This window comes from Hibiscus syriacus, unplaced genomic scaffold, assembly GCF_006381635.1.
Source record: "Hibiscus syriacus cultivar Baekdansim isolate YM2019G1 unplaced genomic scaffold, ASM638163v2 tig00112888_pilon, whole genome shotgun sequence".
Lineage (NCBI taxonomy): Eukaryota > Viridiplantae > Streptophyta > Magnoliopsida > Malvales > Malvaceae > Hibiscus > Hibiscus syriacus.
This window is the reverse complement of record NW_024063415.1, coordinates 1,207,819-1,229,809: the sequence shown is the minus strand read 5'-3', so window position 1 is coordinate 1,229,809 and position 21,991 is coordinate 1,207,819. Positions and strand designations below refer to the sequence as shown.

Sequence of the window (21,991 nt, the reverse complement as noted above, 5' to 3'; positions counted from 1 at the left end):
ACTTAAAGTAAAAGTAAATACTCAAATCATATATTCTTTTTCTTTTAAGTATCTAAATTATTTTCGGGTCAAACTAAGTCCTTAAATTATTATATTTAACAATTTTAAATCTTATTATCTTTTTAATTAGAAAAATATTTTTCCACAAATAAGATATTGACGTGTCACACAAAATTATATACTTCTTTTTGACTAAAAAATAGTCCTTTCTCCCTTGTCCGCTCCATTGCCCACCTTACCCATCGGGCTTGGAGTGTCGAGTTAAACTCATCAAGCGTGAAGCAAATGAAGCTGCTGATTTCTTGGCTAAGATGGTACGCCGAACGACTCTGCTCTACTGCTCTTGGATCACCCTCCGGTCGCCTTGCTTCCTATTTTAGATTGGGACCCCCTCATCTGCGTGTAAAACGATAATATCCGTCCTCGGCCTCACCTTTATTCGAAAAAAAGCATAGTTCGAGTAATTTTTTTGTTAGTTTAAGCCTTCTAAGTATTCATTACCAATAGCTGTATCGAACACATTTTCGAACATCTCTATGAAGTTTTGACTCCATAAATTTAAGTAACAAATAAAAATCATAAGCAGTTGCAGTTTGCCTTGAATTTAGTACGTTCTATAGCGGATGAATACATTTGTCTTATGTAGTACGTACAATAAGGTGATGCAAAAGACAACCTACTTGTTCCGTTTATAATTTTCAAATGTAAGGATAAGCATGGTAATCAAGAAGCCAACAGTTAGAACAGCCATGTGAATAAACAATGGAAACCAACAAAAATAAAGCTTACCCCTAAAGAATTAATAGTATTTCATGAACTCCGTCCAGAGTCGTCGATCATCATTCCTTTTAGACTCTTGGCTAACCAGATAGCCGTCTCCCTCGGGGACACCTTATCTTTCCCGAAAGGCTTCAAAACAACTGCGAGCTCTTCCAACCTGTTCTGCTCCAGTAACTCTGCAGACAATTCTAGGAGCCCTTCGAGTGCCTCTGCCCTTTGCCTAAAAGACTTGATATCCAATGTTCCCTTTGCTGGTGTCTCCTCTTCTGGCACACAAGAGCTGGGGTTAGCAGGCTCGGGTGAATCGGATTTTCGAGACGAGTAACCGAAGTACCTAACATCCATTTCTTTAACACCCGAATGATCACAAACATTTGGTTTTGAACTCGAAGCTTCGAGGCAACTCGATGAGTTCAGGGTCACTGCACTAGTCATGTTTCTCATATCCAATTCGTCAGTCACAACATTTATGAGTTTCCCAGCATCCACATTGTGAATACCCATTTCTGCTTTTTCCATTATGGGCTGCTCACTGCCAACACGGAAACTACTGTGCCGTATAACATGTATAACCTCATTGAAAGCTGGAGGACGAGAGGTCTCAACTGGTTTTTCAGTTGTTTGATTATGAAAATTTGATCTGTTATCTTGCTGTGAATTATTCTGGGTGGATGTAAATGGCGAAAAAATGCAAGGCGAAGTTTCTGCAACGGATGAGAGAAGTTCCATTACAGTGAACTTGTCATCACCACTGGATGTAGAAGAAATATGTGAATGGAGCATCATATCAGGCCTGTGAATAAGTCTACTTGCCAGAGTTTCATCCTTAACACTTGGCCTGCTAACGGGGCAATCTTCCCCAGTAGCTGGTCCACTTACAGGGGCATTTTCCACAATATTTAACCTGCTTATGGAGGCATCGTCACTGCTACTTGACCTGCTTATAGAGGCATCATTCCGACTACTTGGGCTAATTGCGGGGGCATCATCCCTGCTACTTGGCCTTCTTATAGGGGCATCATTCGTACTACTTGGGCTGCATGTGGGGGCATCATCCCTGCTACTTGTCCGGAACAAAGGAAAATCATCCCTGGTAATTGTCCTGCTTTTAGCAGTATCATCTTTAGGAACAGATACGTCTTCAGAAATCATGCCTGGAAGGCCCACCGGGGCACTAAGACTCCCTTTTGCATCAACTGAACTAGAATGCGGAAGATCCTGGGTTGCACCAGATTCTTCAGTTAAGCAACTAACAGATTTCAGAGCAGGGGATCTGTATGGTGGATATGACTCCAAGCTATTGGCGAGGGCAATTATCTCATGATCATGTGCCCGTTCTTTCATGCAACTAAAATGGGCTGTAGCATCATCACAAATCTCAAATGCCTGAATTGAGATGGAAGATGAAACAGAATTGCAGCAATCTGTTTGGGTCCCTTCGGTTCCTTCAGTTAGAGCTATCACAGCCTCTTGTTTTACCTCCCTAGAAGCATTTGTAAGGCAAGCATTGGGCAGCTGACGACAGATAGTTTCGCGCTCCTGGTTTATCATTGTAGATTCTAACTTTTGTATGTTGCTTGCCCCATTTGAAATATCCGTTCCGGCGTGCTTCATCCTTCCTGTAATAGATGGTCTTGCAACACTGGAAGGAGTTCTTTGCCTTGTCTTAGAAAGTATTCCATCTTTAGAAAAATGCTTCCCAGGTCCAGGCGGAGGAAGCCCTTTATGTCTAGGTTTAGTCTTCGGGGAGGATTCAGTTAAAGGCAGCAGGAGACAATAATCTTGCAAAATAAGTGACACAATACTAATAACGAATTAAATTAAATCAGAATCAAGTACCTGGTGCTTCCAATGATCTGATCCCGGTATCCTTTTTGCAGCATCTAGAGGCAATTTTGCAGAAGCAACAGTTGGTGAATCTGCAATTGATTTTGAAGTCCGAGCCGGTGGTTTTAGAACTTTGGGTGATGCCTCTACATTATTTCTTTGAGTCGATTCATCTACTGCTTGTTTGCTTTTGCCTCTCACTGGGGAACCATTTTCTGCTACTTTCCCTATGCTTTTGATGGCTTTTGGTTCCTTTGGTTGAACATTAAATCCCCGTTCCAAATTATAAAGTTTCGTCATTCCTTTCTCGTCAGCTTTGCAAGTAACTATTGTTGGGCCCTTCTCTTCAATATGCAGCCGGTGCTGCTCGGTGCCATCTTTATCATCATTAGAAATTGAATCAGTGTTAATGACCTCATTATTGGTATTAGAAACCACTGTGGAAGTGTTTCTGTCATTCGAAAGCAAACTATCTTCATCACTACATGAGCTGCTACTATTCCGAGTCTCATTCATATTTTTCCTGTTATCACGACCAGAGGAAATATGCTTATCTGCAGAGCAATTCAGTGAATGGGAGCTGAATGACGGGCTATATTGATCAACATGTGGCTGCAAATAAGGGTGCTTCAAAAGTTCTGATGCCTAAGCAAGATGAAAATTCAAACTGTTACATTGAAGTCCTGCAGTTGTAGAATTCTTAAGAGTTGAGCAAAAAAATAATTTACACTGGGTCGATGCTTTGGGTTCTTTCTTAGCATGCATTTGATAAATGTTTTCCTGTGTGTAACATAAGAACATTATAGAAATTAACTATCACGCACGTGAGGAGCAGATTATTTAACACAGGAGCATTAATCATACAACCCCAAAATAAAGATTTTTTATAAGAAACGAGGCCTCGTTAAAAACCCCTTTATTACCGCCGCTGTACAAAAGTACCTCAACGGACATTGGAATGAGGAAAAGAGGGCCTCAAATATTATTCCACAGAAATTACACCTCATACAACAGCAGGCTATTACAAACATCACCCATCAACTTAACCTCAACCCCCCCTACAAACACATCATCCAAACAAAAATTACTAAACAATTACCCTATACCCGACTTAGCCAAACTATCAGCCTCCCAATTCATGACCCTTTTTACAAACCTTATAATAACACTATGCTCCAATACAACACTGACAATTTCCTTAACTAGTTGTTAAAACACGGTAGGACACACTTTGATGTAATCCCAATCAGCCCTAACTTTCGTCTTGATCTGATTAAATCATTGAAGTTCACCAAGGCTGATTCAAAGGGAGTTCTACCTTACTTCATCCTATACTTGCTCATTTATGCACTATATTCTATCATATGTTTGTATTTACCTCTTAGGATATACTTATCATATGATGTCATTCATTGCATGAATTTGCATGACATTCATTGCATTTAATAAGTGTGCTTTTCATTAAATGATGCATTGCATCTAAGCTAGTATTTCATTTAGGGAAGTAGTTCATTTATGCATCTAGTTATTTAATAAACTACTTCATTCATGCATTTAGTTCATTGAATAAAGTTAGTTCAATGAATAATGTTATTTCATTAATCAAACTAACTCTTACTAATCCCATGCATATTTACATGTTATGATTGAATAAAGTTTATCTTTGTGTTTAGGTGCAAGAGGGAAACTGAACAGTCTCAACAGATGTAAGAATATCAGTCAGAATGTCTTCTAATTCTGGAATCGATACATACATTTTTGGGTCCAGAAACCAATTGGACATTATTCTTCTATCTCTCAGCTTTTCAACGCCTTTTGAATCACCTCAATCCGATATCGGGAGCTTGAGATATGATCAATTTATTGAAGACAGTGCATGTTAAAATTTTGTTACGGGAATTTTATGCATGGATGATTTTGATGAGTTTGAGCCGAAGAAGAGTCCTTTCATCTTCTAACAAGAGAAACAATTGATGGCCATCTTAATTCACCAATTCAAGGCATTCAAGGTTGATGTTATCACCCATTGAAGGCCATTTATGTTCAAGCAAGGGGACATGCAAATAACCATCATTCAAAATTTAGTATTCAAGGCCTTTATCATCTTTTGAAGGTTGATCATATTCTTCAAGGGAACAAGCAATGAAGGCATATATTATTTTATTTAACTACCCAAATTAAGTGATAAAACAAGCAAGGAATTTGAAGAGACAAGCTGATTTGGACATGTAGGATGTCCACATTCATCCTATGACTTCATTTAACCTCTTTTCTTCCATTTGCAAGCAAAGCAAGGCAGCCCAAGAGTCTTCCACCTCTTGGACGAAATTAAGGCCAAATTCAGCTTCAAATTGTTTAGATTCATCCCCAAAATGATCTAGAATATTCATCTTTGAATATAAGAAGACAAAGCATTCAAGTGTATTTTATTACTAAATTGATGAGAATGTTGTCATCTTTTGAGTCTTTTCATATGCTGCTTGGAAATACTATAAATAGGCACCTTTGGGATCATTTGTAGACACACAATTTGATTTATGAAAATACTTTGAAAGATTGCTTTCATTTTAGTTCTTGGATTAGAACTCTATCAGTTTCTTGTCGGTCTTGAAGCCTTCATCCATTTCATCTTGTTATAGCGTTGGTTCTTAGCTCTACTATAGCTAGTGGGTCACGTTCCACCCTCTATCACTTCGATTCCATCTTTATTATATTGTTGGTTCCTAACTCATATCCTTTGAATTATTATCATTCTCCATGCCAACCACAAACATCCTTCACCATTTTCGTTACATCTATTCAACCACTATCACCACCATCACCACCACACTTCTTTCATTTACAATCCACTTCAACTTCATTCTATCATTTCCATTACTTTCATACACATATTTATATATACATATTTATATATACATATTTATATATACATATTTCCCTTCTTATAACGTTGTTTGTATATTTTCAGTCTTCAATCAAAGCACTGTGAAGTTCTTACTAGAATCACGATCGGACAACATTGTATATGACTCGGAACACATAACCGAGATCATATCATTTTGGTATCAGAGCTAGCCGATTCAGTAAGAGTGTCGTTTCATTTTCTCTCTCCAGTGTTGGTAAAAAATAAAAAAAACAAAAGAAAGAAAAAAAAATTAAAGAAGGGAGTAATTCTTTTCATCTTTAAAGAAAAAAAAATTTACTTCATCTTTAAAGAAAAAAAATTTTACTTCATCTTTATATTCCATTATTCAATTTCGTTACCTTTACTTACCATCTCTTTTCCTTGTAGCCAATTTCTTATCATTATCCTTGCTACCTAGCCAAACTTGTTTCAGTCAGAAGGCCACAAGACCACTTGAAACCTTGAGGGTGTTCCACAAGAACTCTAAAGGAAAGCAAGAGCGGTAAAAGGCAAGAGTGAACATCGAGGGTAAAACCATCCCAAGTGAAGCACGAGTGGAGTGACATTAATTTTTTTTTCTTTGGAGTGTATTGGTGAGATTTTGTGTTGGTGAGGTCTATTTTTCATTTTTTATTACTAATCATGTCTCGCACTTCTAGAGACAATTCTCATATTTCAGAAGGTGACGCCCAAATGATGGTGGTGCACAAAACTTGCAAATGCATGCCATGACACGAGAGATAAGGAGTTTGTTTCAAAAGCATCTCGACCCAATCTCAAAGAAATTGGAGCGAATGATAGAACGACCTTCTTGTTCACAAACGCGTCCAAAGAAGATCAAAACACAACTAAAAAGGAGAGACGACACTCGATCCTTTTCTAGTTCTACACCTAATTGCAGTAAAAGATCTTACAAGGAGGAACCTAATTTTCTAACAAGAAGCAATGTCAAAAGTTCAACGCGAAGTGAGCCAAGGAATTTTGCATCTTTTAATCCAGAAAGTCTAGCTCGTCTTCAAGTGTGTTTAGATAATTTTGTCAAAGAAAAACAATTGTAAGAACAACTACAAAATGAAATTGTTTGCAAAAAAGAAGAAACGAGAGTTGAAAAAGACATTGAGAGCATTGAAAAGAGAATTGAGAGTGAAAATGAGCACATTGAAAAACAAGAATGTGGTATTGAAGAGATAGTTCAAAAGAAGCATGAAAGTGAGAGAGAAAAAAATGAAAAGTTGGAAAATTTGTTTTCTACTAACCAATCTTTTCTTCTTAATCATTCTCTTGATTTACAGGATATTCCAAGAGTCATACCTTTACAAAATGATGATTCAAGAAGCATGTCCATTGAAGTTCCAAAATGAGTGACACTTGAAATTTCAAAGGTTGAATCACTTGAAATTCCAAGGAACGTGTTCATTGACACTCCAAGTTTACCCCATCCATTCAAAGAACCTCATAAAAGGGAAGTTTCAATGAATATGATTCTTGAGAATGTCAAGGGCTAAATTTCATTCATGAACTTTCATGAATTTTCTATATTCATTCATTTTATTAATTGTGTTCCATGTTCTAACTTAGATTTATTTTGTAGAACATTGATTCATGGAAATTCTCTTGCTTGTGATTATCGATTCAAGGAGATGAAATGGGCATTATCGATCTATTCAAGGTTCATAATGTGGAAGTGCACAAAGATTAAAGATGGTGTAACCTACCTACTTGAAGGAGTTCAAAGGTCAATATTCTCCACCAACCCTCATGATAATTCAAAGGAACACAAAGAAGGAGTGCAAAGAACATATACCTATTCGAATGAACAACATGGAAATGAAGTGCACAAGCAAGCAAAACTTAATTCCAAAGAATAGTGTTTGTGCAAAACAAGAATGAAGAAGTTCCCAGCTAAAAGGAAGTCGAGATTGTTTCCTTTTGTAGCAAGTGTCGATTTGGGGACAAATCGCTTTAAAGAGGGAGGGAATGATGTGATCCCAATCAGCCCTATTGATCTGATTAAATCATTGAAGTTCACCAAGGCTGATTCAAAGGGAATTCTACCTTACTTCATCCTATACCTGCTCATTTATGCACTATATTCCATCATATGTTTGTATTTACCTCTTAGGATATGTTTATCATATGATATCATTCATTGCATGAATTTGCATGACATTCATTGCATTTAATAAGTGTGCTTTTCATTAAAGCATGCATTGCATTTAAGCTGGTATTTCATTTAGGGAAGTAGTTCATTTATGCATCTAGTTATTTAATAAACTACTTCATTCATGCATTTAGTTCATTAAATAAAGTTAGTTCATTGAATAATGTTATTTCAATAATCAAACTAAGGGGCTGTTTGTTTACTTCAGAATGATTAAACGCTGAATGATTCAAATGCTGAATGATTCAGAGCCTCTGTATGAATTAGCTCTGAATGTGACATGTTGTTTGATCATGACTCTGAATCATTCAGAATGTACTTATGTGCTGAATGATTCAACACTGTTTTGCTGAATCATTCAGCACAGTTTTCATTCAGAGGTGAGAAATGGTGAACGGTTCAGCATTCAGCGCTGAATAGTTCCATTCAGAGCCAAACAAACATCCCCTAACTCTTAATTATCCCATGCATATTTACATGTTATGATTGAATAAAGTTTATCTTTGTGTTTAGGTGCAAGAGAGAAGCTGAACAGTCTCAACAGATGTAAGAATATCAGTCAGAATGTCTTCTAATTCTGGAATCGATACAGACATTTTTGGGTCCAGAAACCAATTGTACATTATTCTTCTATCTCTTAGCTTTTCAACGCCTTTTGAATCACCTCAATTCGATATCGGGAGCTTGAGATATGATTGATTTATTGAAGACAGTGCATGTTAAAATTTTGTTACGGGAATTTTATGCATGGATGATTTTGATGAGTTTGAGCCGAAGAAGAGTCTTTTCATCTTCTAACAAGAGACAAACAATTGATGGCCATCTTAATTCACCAATTCAAGGCATTCAAGGTTGATGTTATCACCCATTGATGGCCATTTATGTTCAAGCAAGGGGACATGCAAATAACCATCATTCAAAATTTAGTATTCAAGGCTTTTATCATCTTTTGAAGGCTGATCATATTCTTCAAGGGAACAAGCAATGAAGGCTGATATTATTTCATTTAACCACCAAATTAAGTGATAAAACAATCAAGGAATTTGAAGAGACAAACTGATTTGAACATATAGGATGTCCACATTCATCCTATGACTTCATTTAACATTTTTTCTTCCATTTGCAAGCAAAGCAAGACAGCCCAAGAGTCTTCCACCCCTTGGACGAAACTAAGGCCAAATTCAGCTTCAATTTGTCTAGATTCATCCCCAAAATGATCTAGAATATTCATCTTTGAATATAAGAAGACAAAGCATTCAAGTGTATTTTATTGCTAAATTGATGAGAATGTTGTCATCTTTTGAGTCTTTTCATATGTTGCTTGGAAATACAATAAATAGGCACCGTTGGGATCATTTATAGGCACACAATTTGATTTATGAAAATACTTTGAAAGATTGCTTTCATTTTAGTTCTTGGATTAGAATTCTATCGGTTTCTTGTCGGTCTTGAAGCCTTCATCCATTTCATCTTGTTATAGCGTTGATTCTTAGCTCTACTATAGCTATTGGGTCACGTTCCACCCTCTATCACTTCGATTCCATCTTTATTATATTGTTGGTTCCTAACTCATATCTAGTTAGAGGGTCACAATCCATCCTTTGAATTACTATCATTCTCCATGCCAACCACAAACATCCTTCACCATTTTCATTACATTCATTCAACCACTATCACCACCACACTTCTTTCATTTACAATCCTCTTCAACTTCATTCTATCATTTCCATTACTTTCATACACATATTTATATATACATATATCCCTTCTTATAACGTTGTTTGTACATTTTCAGTTTTCAATCAAAGCACTGTGAAGTTCTTACTAAAATCACGATCGGGCAACATCGTATATGACTCGGAACACATAACCGGGATCATATCACACTTCCGGAATCTTAATCCATTTCACTGCAATTGCAGAATCAGTCTCTATAATTAACCAGCTCTTACCACACCGCTCTGATTCCACAAACAAAGCTAAACCAGCTTGAATGACCTTCAACTCAGCTAAAATAGGCGGACCTGGACCAGTAGATGCCGAAAATGAACCCAGAAGCTTGCTCTCTTCATTTCTAAGGATTCATCTTATTCCACTACTTTTCCAATCACTTCTCACTGTCACATCCACATTAATTTTGAATAAACCCGGGGGTGGGGAACTCCACCAGACTGATGAGAGATTTATCTTCATGGACGGATTACTTGAATCAGCCAACTTCGAGTCACCAACAAGGCAATAAAAAAGAACTGGAAAATTAGGAAATTTCGCTGGAAACCACACAGCCACTCTATATCTAGAAATAAAGAACAAATGTTTAAGATCAAGACTTTGATTCTCGAAAACCACTTGGTTTTGGCACTTCCATACTGACCACAAGACAGCTCCCGGAATAAAATTCCAAATAATAAACTTTGGAACTAGGATTCCCCAAGAAGATAAGAAAACATTAGGATACTCTGGAAGGATGTGGATAGGTTCCACAACCTTAAGAAACTCATCCATAAGCCCCACACAATAGAACAAGAAAAAACAAGTGAGCAACCGTCTCTTGATGCAAACCACGAAGAGGGCATAAAATGTTCTCTATCCCACTAACATCATGCTTGATAAGTTCAGATTTAATAGCCAATTTTTGATGCAAAACCTGCCACATAAACGCCTCCACTCTTGGGGTAGCATAACCGATCCAAACTAGCTTCGACCAAATCGGATCCACAACAGACCCTCCTAACAGTAATTTAACGCATGATTTTACCGAATAAACGCCCTCCCGTTCCATGTCCACACATTGATCATTCGCTTCATTCCGAATACTAGCATTACTTAATAAAGACAAAAGCTCCACCCACTGCTCTAATTCCCAGTACAATAAATTCCTTCGCAACTGAATATCTCAGCACCAACCCCCTTTATTAAAAAAACCAAACTCGAAGATTTTTCCTTCTTTATTAACGGAAAGAGAAAACAACCTCGAAACTTCAATCTAAGGACATTGCAAATCCACCTTTCAAACCAAAACAACAAATCATTCCCCTTTCCGACTCGTAATTGAAAATGATTCCGAAAACAGTGATCAAAAGCATCATTCGCCCAACTGTTATTAACAACTCCCCTCCAAATCCAAGATGACTTATAGGGTACCACATTATCTATCAAAATTGATCTATTATCCAAATTATAGTTGCAGCACACCAAATTCTTCCGCCAAGACTCCTTTTCCGCAGCAAACTTCTGTGTCCACTTCCCTAGGGGAGCCCTATTCATAAAGTTTAAATCAATGAGACCCAACCCCCTTGAACTTTAGGTAAATACTCTCTTCACATTTTTCATCCGCCCTTCCTAAGCACCAAAAAAATTAACAGATCATCGGCAAACTACAAGTGAGACAGTGGAAACGCCTTATCGGACTGCCGATCTGAAACCTGCTAGAAAGGCCCATCTTAACTGCCTTAGACAACATCAAACTTAACATCTCACCCACTAAATTAAACAATAGCGGTGATAACGAACACCCTTGGCGTAACCCCCATCTTAACTGCCTTAGACAACATCAAACTTAACATCTCACCCACTAAATTAAACAATAGCGGTGATAACGAACACCCTTGGCGTAACCCCCTAGACATCTTAAATTTTTCAGTCGGAGAGCCATTCACCAAGATAAAAATTTAAGCTGAAGATAAACATTTTAAAATCCAAGAACACCACTGCTGCCCAAACCCCATATATTCCATAAACTTCAACAAGATCAACCAGTCTATTGAATCGTAAGCTCTTCTGAAATCCACTTTAAAAGCAACACCTTTCAACCCTTTTTTTCCTCCAAAAATCAACCCCCTCATTTGCTATAAAGGAGCAGTCAAGAATCTGCCTTCCTGGTACAAATGCAAATTGAGAATGACCTATAAGAGAATCAATACAAGTCCTCAATCTTCTTGAAAGAACCTTCGACAAATTTTGTAAAGACCACCAACCAGACTAATAGGTCGATAATCTTCCAAACTCTCTGGATTCAATTTCTTGGGGATCAATGATATAAATGAATGATTCACTCCTTTCTCCCACCTCTTCCCTGAATAAAAATCTGAGAAAAACGTTAGGATCTCCTTCAGAACAGGCCAAAATCTCTTTAGAAACCCATATTTAGTCCATCCGGTCCATGCACCTTGTTGCTATCCGAGGATGCAATTGCTTCCCAAATTTCCTCCTCAGCAAAAATTCTTTCCACCATAGAACTTTGCGCTTCCTATAATCTTGCAAACTCGAGGTCCATTTTATCCACTCCCATAGTTGGCTTCCTATAATAGGCTTACTTGAAAAAATTGAAAACACTAGACTTAATCTGATATGGGTCAGAGACCCATTCGCCATTAACTTTAAGGACCTTCAGGGCGTTTACCCTCCCCTATTCGATGCACATTGATAAAAATATCTAGAATTCTGATCCCATCTAAAATTCACTTCTCACGTGACTTTTGGAACGAAATTAATTCCTCTTTTTTGTACAAATCCCACAGTTCCTTCTTTGCCTTCCCAATCCCACGATACTGAATTTAACCCCTGTTGAATGTTTGCCTCCATATCAAAAATAGACTTCTGTAGCTCTAAAATCCTTCCCGGTATCAAGAGATGTCTATTATTCGTCCGACTTCTAATTACTCTCTTCGATTCATTCAGCATGTTTGCAATTCCTCTTCTCCTCTTATCTTTTTTCATCTCTTCCAATGTTGATCCCATCATTTCCTGAAAACCTTGTTCTTCCATCAGATAGTTAAAAAGCCTGAACAGTTTCGGACCCCAATTAACCGCACTCCCTTCTAGTAGTATCGCATTATGATCTGATAACGATTTTGGGAGAAGAATCTGAACAGCATATGGATAAATGCTCAAGAATCGGGAATTCACTAAGAACCGGTCGAGTTTGACAAAGGCGGGGGAATCCCTATTGATGCACCACGTAAATTTCCCTCTAGATAAGGGAAGATTTGTTAGCTTAGCCTGAAAAACAAAATCTCCTAATAGTCTCATTGAATGTATATTCTGTGATTTCTCTTGCTTCTCTCCCAAGGACAAATATGAGTTAAAGTTCCCCCCATACACACACACATAAAGAACATTCCATCTGTTCTAAGAAAATTAGAAGTTCCTCAAAAAAGCTCTTTTTTTCTGATTCAGCTGCAGGGCCGTACACATTAACGAAACAATATTCCTCTTCACTATCCTTAATTTTACCCTTCACTGCTATGAACCTTCTAAAATAAATTGTTGCTCCATCTCGAACCAATTTCCATCCCAAAGACTAACTAAACCTCCTGTTGCCCCTTCTAAAGGGAACGAGACCAAGCCTTTTAATTTTCTTCCACCCAACTTTCTTTGTAAAGCCTGACTCACAGATCCCAATTTTGTCTCCTGCAGAAACACAACAACTGGCTTCCTCCTTGAAATCAAACTCCTCACTGCTCTTATCCTCTCTTTTCTTCCCAGGCCCCTAATATTCCAAGATACACATGAAAAACTTGACATTAAAGTGGTTCATACACCTCATGCGAAGATGGGAACTCAATTCCCAGCTTCCACAACCTCCTTTTTTCCCAAATCTTCAAAATTCCTTGCAAACGCTTTTTTCCCACCCCGAAATGTTATACCCATCAATTTGCTTACCTCCCAGGTGGCATATAATTCCTCATCAACTTCTTGAATCTGCACCGAGTTGTCACCTGCCTCCCATCTAAATCTATCTTTTTTCCCTGACCTGCGGTAAATTCTTTCGAACAACCTCTTCTTGACCCTTCCATCCACTTCACTTCTTACTGAATTATTACAATCAAAAAGGGGTGTAGACCTTCTCTGACTACAATCCCTAGTTTGCGAAATTTGATTCTCTCCTTCTGACCCACCCCCTTCCCGGTCAACCCATTAGTTACTTTTAAACATCCTTCTCCACCGCTTTTGGGCAATATCTCTATCTCCTCAATTCCACCAGACCCATCCCCCTCAACATCCAAAGGGATTTGGGCCTATTTTCCAACCTCATTTCTAAACTCACCTTGAGTTATATTAATAGCTGGCCCTGAAGGATAGATTCTGAAAATAGGCGATCTGGGCTCGCTCATTTCATCTGATTGGACCTGCTTATTAAAGGATAAGTTCATATTTCTTCTTAACCCCAAACCCGCATAATCCCCTATTAAAACTCTTCTGTGCTCGAGGATATCTGCCCCCCCTCATTAATGATCTCATTCTCACTACCCAACAATAATGATTGATGTCTCAACCTCTCCTCTGAAGCGCCATCTGTCCTTCCATCTGCAAGCCACGAGGCTACCCTGTTCCTTGCTACCGACGATTCTTCAGTCCATTGATCCTCTGAAACCCCATTCGATTCTTTCTCCTGAAGATAACTCGACTTCTAAAAAATCGAACCCAATCTAATTCTGACTTTAAAAGATCTTCCATATGACCTTATCGTGATTGTCTTTAGAACATCGAAAGGGCTTGCCACTCTAACCATCAACCTTGCTACCGACATGTCTTCTCTGTTCCTTGTCGACTCCAAGATACCTCCAGCGATCCCCATCTTTCAGCTAACCTCTGTAAGAACGACGTCTGCCAACATAATAAAGGAACTCCATACAATTCAACCAAACAGTATGCCATTGGAATTCTGTTTTCATCAAGAAGAGGTGCCACCCAATCAAACCAGAAAGACAGTACATCTTTCTTTCTATTCCATGTCTCTGAAAATGCTTCAACCGACTTAAAAGTGATAATACAGGAGTTTCATGCATAAACCCAGCTTACCAACTTCACATCAATACCATCACTGTACAAAGCCTTCTGAACCAGTTCCAACTCAATGGATGCCTTAATGACCCCCGTCAATGAGCAGTTCATCCAATCCGTCTCTTTCACGGGAATATGCATCTCCCATAAATTCCTCATTCTTGTTCCACCTTTTGCAGTCCCCCTTTGTTCTCCCACGAATCATGATATGCCCTCAACCTCTTGTTCTGAACCAAAGCTTCTTTGTAAGACCTATCATCTCTTAACCTTCTCGGTGTCTCATTTCCGACCCTATTTTTCCTCTTTTCATTTTCATATAATTTTTTCTTTTCTAACTGAATTATACCTGACGTGGTTGTACCTCTTCGAGGTTTCTGATACTTCGCCACCCCGACTGATACTTCCCTCCCATCAATCAACGATCCGCTAACTTTCGTGATAGCATTCATCAGGCTCTTCTCATTAGCAAACTAAACAAAGGCAAAAGTAGAGGCTTTGTATTTTGGTTTTCTCAAAACTCTCAGGATGAAGATTCTGATAACCGACCCATGATACTGAAAAAACTCCCTTAACGCACTCCTTGACTGTCCATACCTCACCGGAGGAAGATTGACTCTTCGACTTCTCTATCACTCACTCTCTTACTCTCTCTCCCATTTTTTCACCTCTACCCCAAAATACAAATTATTGATAAGCTTTAAGAAAAAACACAGTTTCCAGGACACGTAAGAAAGAATTTCATTGAGAGATCTATAACAGTTCCAAACATAATATATAAATCCATAATTAAAGGCAACAAGGATAAACAAATTCATGGTCAGAGCGTGAAAAATCATAGAGAATTCTTGGTCATTATTAAAATATAAAACTACAATGAGCTCTAAAATAAAGATTAAGACTTACAAGGACGGAGAGTAGCAAGAAGGCAAAGGGCCAATTGCAGAGCGATTTATCTTGCTTATTAATCCTGCCATGTCCTAGAACAACAAGATTGATAAAAATTAGTCGTGTCAAATCTTTTCATTACATGGTTAGAGGATGTTATGATCACAGGTCTGGGATCACATCACCAGACGACTAATGGGAAAACCATATTTGAAATAAGGGTCTTTGCCCTAGTTTCAACTCGGTCTTGCCTAAGGTGGTGGAACTCTCTAAGGTGTGTTTGGTTCACGGAATGTAGTATCACCTGAATGTAAGATTACTTGGATCAATACTAGGAATGTAAGATTGTGGTGTTTCGTTGGAGGGATGTGAGATTTCCTAAGAGTATTGTTTATTAAGTTATCATTGATATATTTTTGTTTACACAAATTGTTCCAAGAAAATTAAACAAATATACGTGCAAAAATATTAAGGGGACTTCTTTTTTCTTTTTTTGGAATAGAGTGTCTATGGGTTGGGGTGAGGAGGCCCGATACCCGTCCTGCCAAATTATCTTGCTTTACCTCAGGTATATAACATTCCCTGAACCAAACGCACCCTTAAGAATAGCCGACCTTTAACTTACTGAAAATTTGACTTCTAGTATTCCTTGGTAAAGTTCCTCTTAAATATATTTATACAATAACAGCAACCCTAATTTCCTTTTATTTAAGCTATCAAAGTAACTTTAGGAAATAAAAAAAAATCACAATCAAAACCAAACTACTTCCCAAGATGGTAAGCTGGTTTCTTGCGTCTAACATAATGCTTGCCACAAACAGCATCCATAACAAGGGTGTTACTGGTTGCCTTTACAGCCAATATCATTATTAGCGTTAATTATTAGCTTATTATTAGAAAATTAGTTTATAGTACTTTATTAGAAGTTTTGTATTTTATCAGGGGAAGTATTATGAGGTTTTATTTATGAGTATTTTATATCATTAAAAGTCTTGCCATAGTAGGACACTTGCTTTTTAATTATTTTAGTAACTCTTTTATTTGACCTAATGTAACCTCTATTTAAGAGGCCAATTTGGTAGAAAAAAAGTATGAAATCAGAAATTAAAAATTAAAAAAAAAACCCTACAAGATTTAAAATTGTCTCTAACGAGTCTAAGGTCCGGAATTCCCTTTTGATGAGTTCCACTATCAATTGAAACACGCGATCATAACAATTTGGTGCAATCACAACAAGAGTTATAAAAACTAGCATTTTCAAAGAACCTCTCAAAGGACACCACATCACAGTACACAAGACAAGTAGAGAACAGTATATACTTTGAAAAGGTTGTTTAAAAGACTGGAGCATGGATTCATGAAAAACAGTTATGAACCTAGCAAAGCGTGCTACGAATAATTCCTAATTCAGATAAACAGAAAGCTATGTACCATTTAGCAATGGTGAAAATTTCACCAGAAGATAAAAGGAACGGAAAAAGAACATAGAAGTTTGAAAATTTCCTCGACTTGCCAAAATGGGATATATGTTACACCTAAAAAGGTTATATAAGATCATTTCAGAAAACAATAAACAGATTCAACCAAAGGAACTGTGAGAAATCTTACAAAAGCTTTAAATGCAGGACGATGAGCAGCCATCTCATACATACAGCACCCTGTTAAAAAAGAAGGAAGTTAGCCGGAAAAAAAAAAGATATCTTTTCAAGTCAATTATATATATAGGAAATGACATACCCAGAGACCAGATATCAGACTTGAAACCATATGGAATATCTGCAAGCAGTTCAGGACACATGTAATTGGGAGTGCCAACAACCTGTGTCATGCATAAAACAACTATTATATTGCAAGTCCTTAGGTATGGAAGAACAGAGACAAAAATGAAAAATGAGACCAAAGGTTGTAAATGAAGGCTTGAGAAAACCTAGTTTTAGTATACTGATGTGTATGGAACTTTTGTCTTCGGACACTTATAACTGATACAACATAAGTGATGATTAATTCCCAGCACTCTAATAGGTAATCCTTTTGCTGTTTTAGCTTCTTTCTGATAAAATATCAATAAAAGACCACTGAAAATTTTAAATACATCCCATTTATCATTAAATATACACCCACTTTGACAAAGTAACAAGAAGCAGCATACATCTTATATTTCAATTTCTCAGTAACGGATCCATCCATCTCAGAAAATACTAAGGTGGTGTTTGTTTTTGGAGAGGTAAAAGGTTTGTAGTCTGCGGATCACATCTGCAGACATCTGCAGCAGAAGAGGTGGACCAAAAGTCTGCAGTCTGCGGACCAAAATAAACTGAAATATAAAATAAAATGATTTTTTAAACTTGAAAGAGTTTTGCAATATTGAAATTTAAATAATTTTAGTTTTATAATATTAAAATTTAAATAATCCATACAACTACAATAATAATTTTTTTAAAATAAATCAATTCATATTTTAAAATAAATCAATCTATATTTTAAAATAAATCAATCCATATTTTAAAATAAATTTTTACATATTTTAAAATAAATCAATCCATATTTTAAAATAAAATTTTACATATTTTAAAATAAATCAATCCATATTTTAAAATAAAATTGTCCATATTTTAAAATAAATCAACCCATATTTTAAAATAAATCAATCCATATTTTAAAATAAAATTGTCCATATTTTAAAATAAATCAATCCATATTTTAAAATTAAATCAATCCATATTTTAAAATTAAATCAATCCATATTTTAAAATAAATCAATCCATATTTTAAAATAAATCAATCCATATTTTAAAATACATCAATTCATATTTTAAAATAAATCAATCCATATTTTAAAATAAATCAATCTATATTTTAAAATAAATTTTAAAATAAATTTTAATGATTTTAATTTTCCCGCAGACCTTTGAAGGCATAAAACCATGTATGCACTAAGAAGAGCTCGCGCAGACGTTTGAAGAACTTCTGTCTTCTAAAAAACAAACGGTTTGCGAAGCCTAATGTCTGTGCGTAGTCTGCGCGGCACAGACATAAGAGGTTTGAAGATGTTGTACAGTAAAAACAAACTAAGCCTAAGATCAACCAATAGTTATTTCTTTTAATTCTTTCCATACACAAGAAAAATGATTACTTAAGTTAGTCAAGTTGGTCTAATTATAATTTTGCTTGCCAATTAGTAACAATTTGTTCTGAGCAGATATAGCATCATTTTAATTGCAAGCGTGGCGCACACTATGCTTGTTCCTTTTAACAAATCACATTATTTTTCTACTCTATCTGTCCATCAAAATGTTAGACAACAGCTAAACTTGGAAGAGCGAAATATGTTATGAATTAGCTAATCTATCAGTACCACATGATACAAGATTTTACCTACAAAATGCATAGGGGAATTGATGACTCAGTAAATAGAAAACAAATAGTAATATAAGCACTGTTTTGAGTTAAGTAGCATAGCTTATTACGCAACTGCAGAAAGAAAGAAAAAATGAGGGAGAGAGACAAACGGTAGGGGAAAATGGCCCAAAACATCTTTTCAATCGTTGGAGATGGTTGGAAAAGATTTAAAAAAGTTTATCAAAAATGTATTTCATCACATAGTACATACCGAGGAAGCCAAATCATCTGCCTTCAGAGTTTTGGCAAGTCCAAAATCCCCTAAACCAGTACAGATCAGGAAGAAAATTGAGGATAACAATCAAAGAATATGCAATCAGGTAGGATATCTAATATAACTCAATGATGTTAAACTAAAGAATGCAAAATTGAGAACCTGTAAGAAACCACAAGAAAGCAAAGGAAATTACAAACTCACCAAGGCGAACATCTTGATCTTTTGTAAGAAAAATATTGGAACACTGCCAAGATAGAGCCAAAAGTTCAGTCCATAAATCATTAAATAACTAAAAAGACTAATCTAATAGAGACAGACCTTAAGGTCACGATGCAGAACAAAATTTGAATGCAGATATTCAACTGCCAGAAGTAGCTGCACAAACCACTTGCCGAGTTTCTGCACAATGTTACAATCATCGGTGTTAACTGCAACTCATAACCCCTTAACAAACTAGTGAAATCAACAGGTATAGAGAAATTAGATTACCTCCTCGGGGAAATGGACCCCATCTGACTTTTTCATCAATCCTGCCCTGTGAGAAAAAGAACAACAAAACGAACAATATTGACACATTGCAAAAGTTGGGACAATTGAAAAGCAAAGCTCTCAAGAAGCTTGGAAACTCACATATCGCCACCTTCACAATATCTGGTAACAATGCAAACAAAGCAACCCTACATTACAATCACAAAATTCAAATTCAACATCAATAAAAGGTAGCCACGTACTCAACAAGCTACTATTTAAAAGCAGATATCGATTCCAGAATCCTAGAGAAAAACAAAACAAAAAGAGTAGTATCGTATCTTACTTTCTCAACCCAAGCTTCCTTAAACTCAACAATGTAAGGATGTTGAACTCGCGCAATAAGAGCCATCTACATTCCACAATATACGAACCAAATTACAACTTGTAAATCGAAACTCTCTATTACAGATTAAATTATTTAAACTAAACAAGTTAACTAACTTCTTGATGTGCAGATTTTCTGCAACTCTCCGTTTGCCGCGCTAGTCTGATCTTCTTCAGCACATACCTGAAATTTTTGAAAAGAACACCAAAAATGAAAAGGGAAAACACACAAATGTATGTTATTAGAAATTTAGAATGTGAGAAATTAGAAGGATACTTTTTCTTCTCGGATTTGTGGTGAACAAGAATGGCAGCACCGAAAGCACCACGGCCGATCTGTTCCATAATTTCGTACTGATCCATCCGAGACTCCATTGCTTTTAACTTTTTGCTCGACTTTTCCCCTTCCAAATCGAAGTTTCCAACAAAAGGAGCGATTAAGGAGAGAAAAATAAAATTGAAGAAAAGAACGTCAACTCATTTTCGTCTTAAAACATTTTTTTTCTCCGGATCTCGACAACATTGCCGGATTCTTCGCTTCAATTTCAATGCTGCCAATGCGTTTCAACAAAAATAAAAGAAGAAAACGTTTTAAACGATCATCAATTCTCAAAGCTGAGGAAATCTTCGTTTACGATTCTCTCCTTTCCTTGCATTGCTGTTGAGTTCTCCAAGGCTTTCTCTTTCACTTCACTCTATAGCAGGAAACCAGAAGAGAAATTATTTTATAGGGTAAATTAATATTTAGTATCTCAACTATTAATTTTGATCTGTTTTGATTATCCAATTATTTTTTATTTTAAAATAATATCAAATGTGTCATCGTCATCTTCATTGAAAATATTCAAAATATTTCACGTCAGAATTTCTGTTTTTTTTTAATAAACTGTGATCAAAATGAAACCAGAATATAACATTGACTGTAATTTTAAAAAATATAGTAATTAAGTGACCAAAATAAAACGAGATACCAAGCATGTAGTTTACACTATTTTAAATTTTGTTTTTAGTTAGCAATTTTGAATACGGAGAGAGCGGTGGTTAAGTAACTAAGCAAGACGGTTAGTTGTTAACCAAAGGTAAAAGTAGAACTTAATTTACTTATTTATTTATGGCACAATAACTTTTCGGGCCCTCCAACTTAACAGTTTTGTAATTTTGGACTTGTTCTGTTTATTTTTTTCAATTAATCCAATTTGTCTTTTATTAAAATTCTGATGTTAACTATTTTAATTTTCTAACTATTTATCAGAAAATATTAAAAGTTGTATAGAAAAGGTTGATGCAGCATTTCAATCAAATTGAAGATTTAATAACTGAATCTAAAATTTCAACCAAATTGGAGATTTAATATAAATTTTCTGTCATTTCACCTCTAATTTAACTAATTAAGAGTATGATATTTTTAAATATAATTTATATCTTTTATTAATATGAGATAATTATAAGATAATATATATTTAAAAGATTTTGAATCATTTGATAACAAATGCTCAAACACCTCAACAATGGTGTACTCAAACCCGAGACCTCTAACGATAATAATCATCTCTTTAACCATTAAGGTTGCATAGTTCATAAATATTATTTAATTTAATTTTGAATGATAATTAGAATACATCTGAATTTGTCTGGTAAACATCATTTTATGTTTAGCACTTGACATAGTTTGTGCTGTTATCACAATATCACCTAGACCAACATAAGGGATGGATTGAGGGGGGCGGGTGTAAGAGTTCAAAGTTAGAATAAATAGCACAAAAGGTTCCAAAGATGGTTGGAGTATGCAGGGTGGGACTCCATGGCCCGGAAACAATCTAAAATGATCCGGGGTGAGTTGTTTTCCTTTAAATGCTGCTTGGGATTAAGGAAGATGTTGAAATCTAGCCAAACAAATTAATGATTGGGTTTAGGTGACTGATTAATTGAATGCTCATTGATTTAGATGTTAATTAAGGTAAATTTCATCAAGTAAAACAATAAAAAATATCAATGATCAACAATTAACATCAAAATTAATACCACCACTAATCAGTAAAACAAAAAAAATAAAATAAAAAATAAAAAAATATTTTGCGGTATTATGATGCATCAGTTTACTTGATTAATGCATAACATATTAAAATCCAACAATCAACACTGTAATTTACCATGAAACTTGACCAAGGTAGTTGAA

General features: G+C 36.0%; 1 pseudogene; it reads right to left on the bottom strand.

Moving 5' to 3' along the window:
• Positions 1 to 733: 733 nt before the first annotated feature.
• LOC120184363 lies at positions 734 to 20,457 on the bottom strand (annotated as a pseudogene).
• Between the last annotated feature and the right edge of the window lie 1,534 nt (positions 20,458 to 21,991).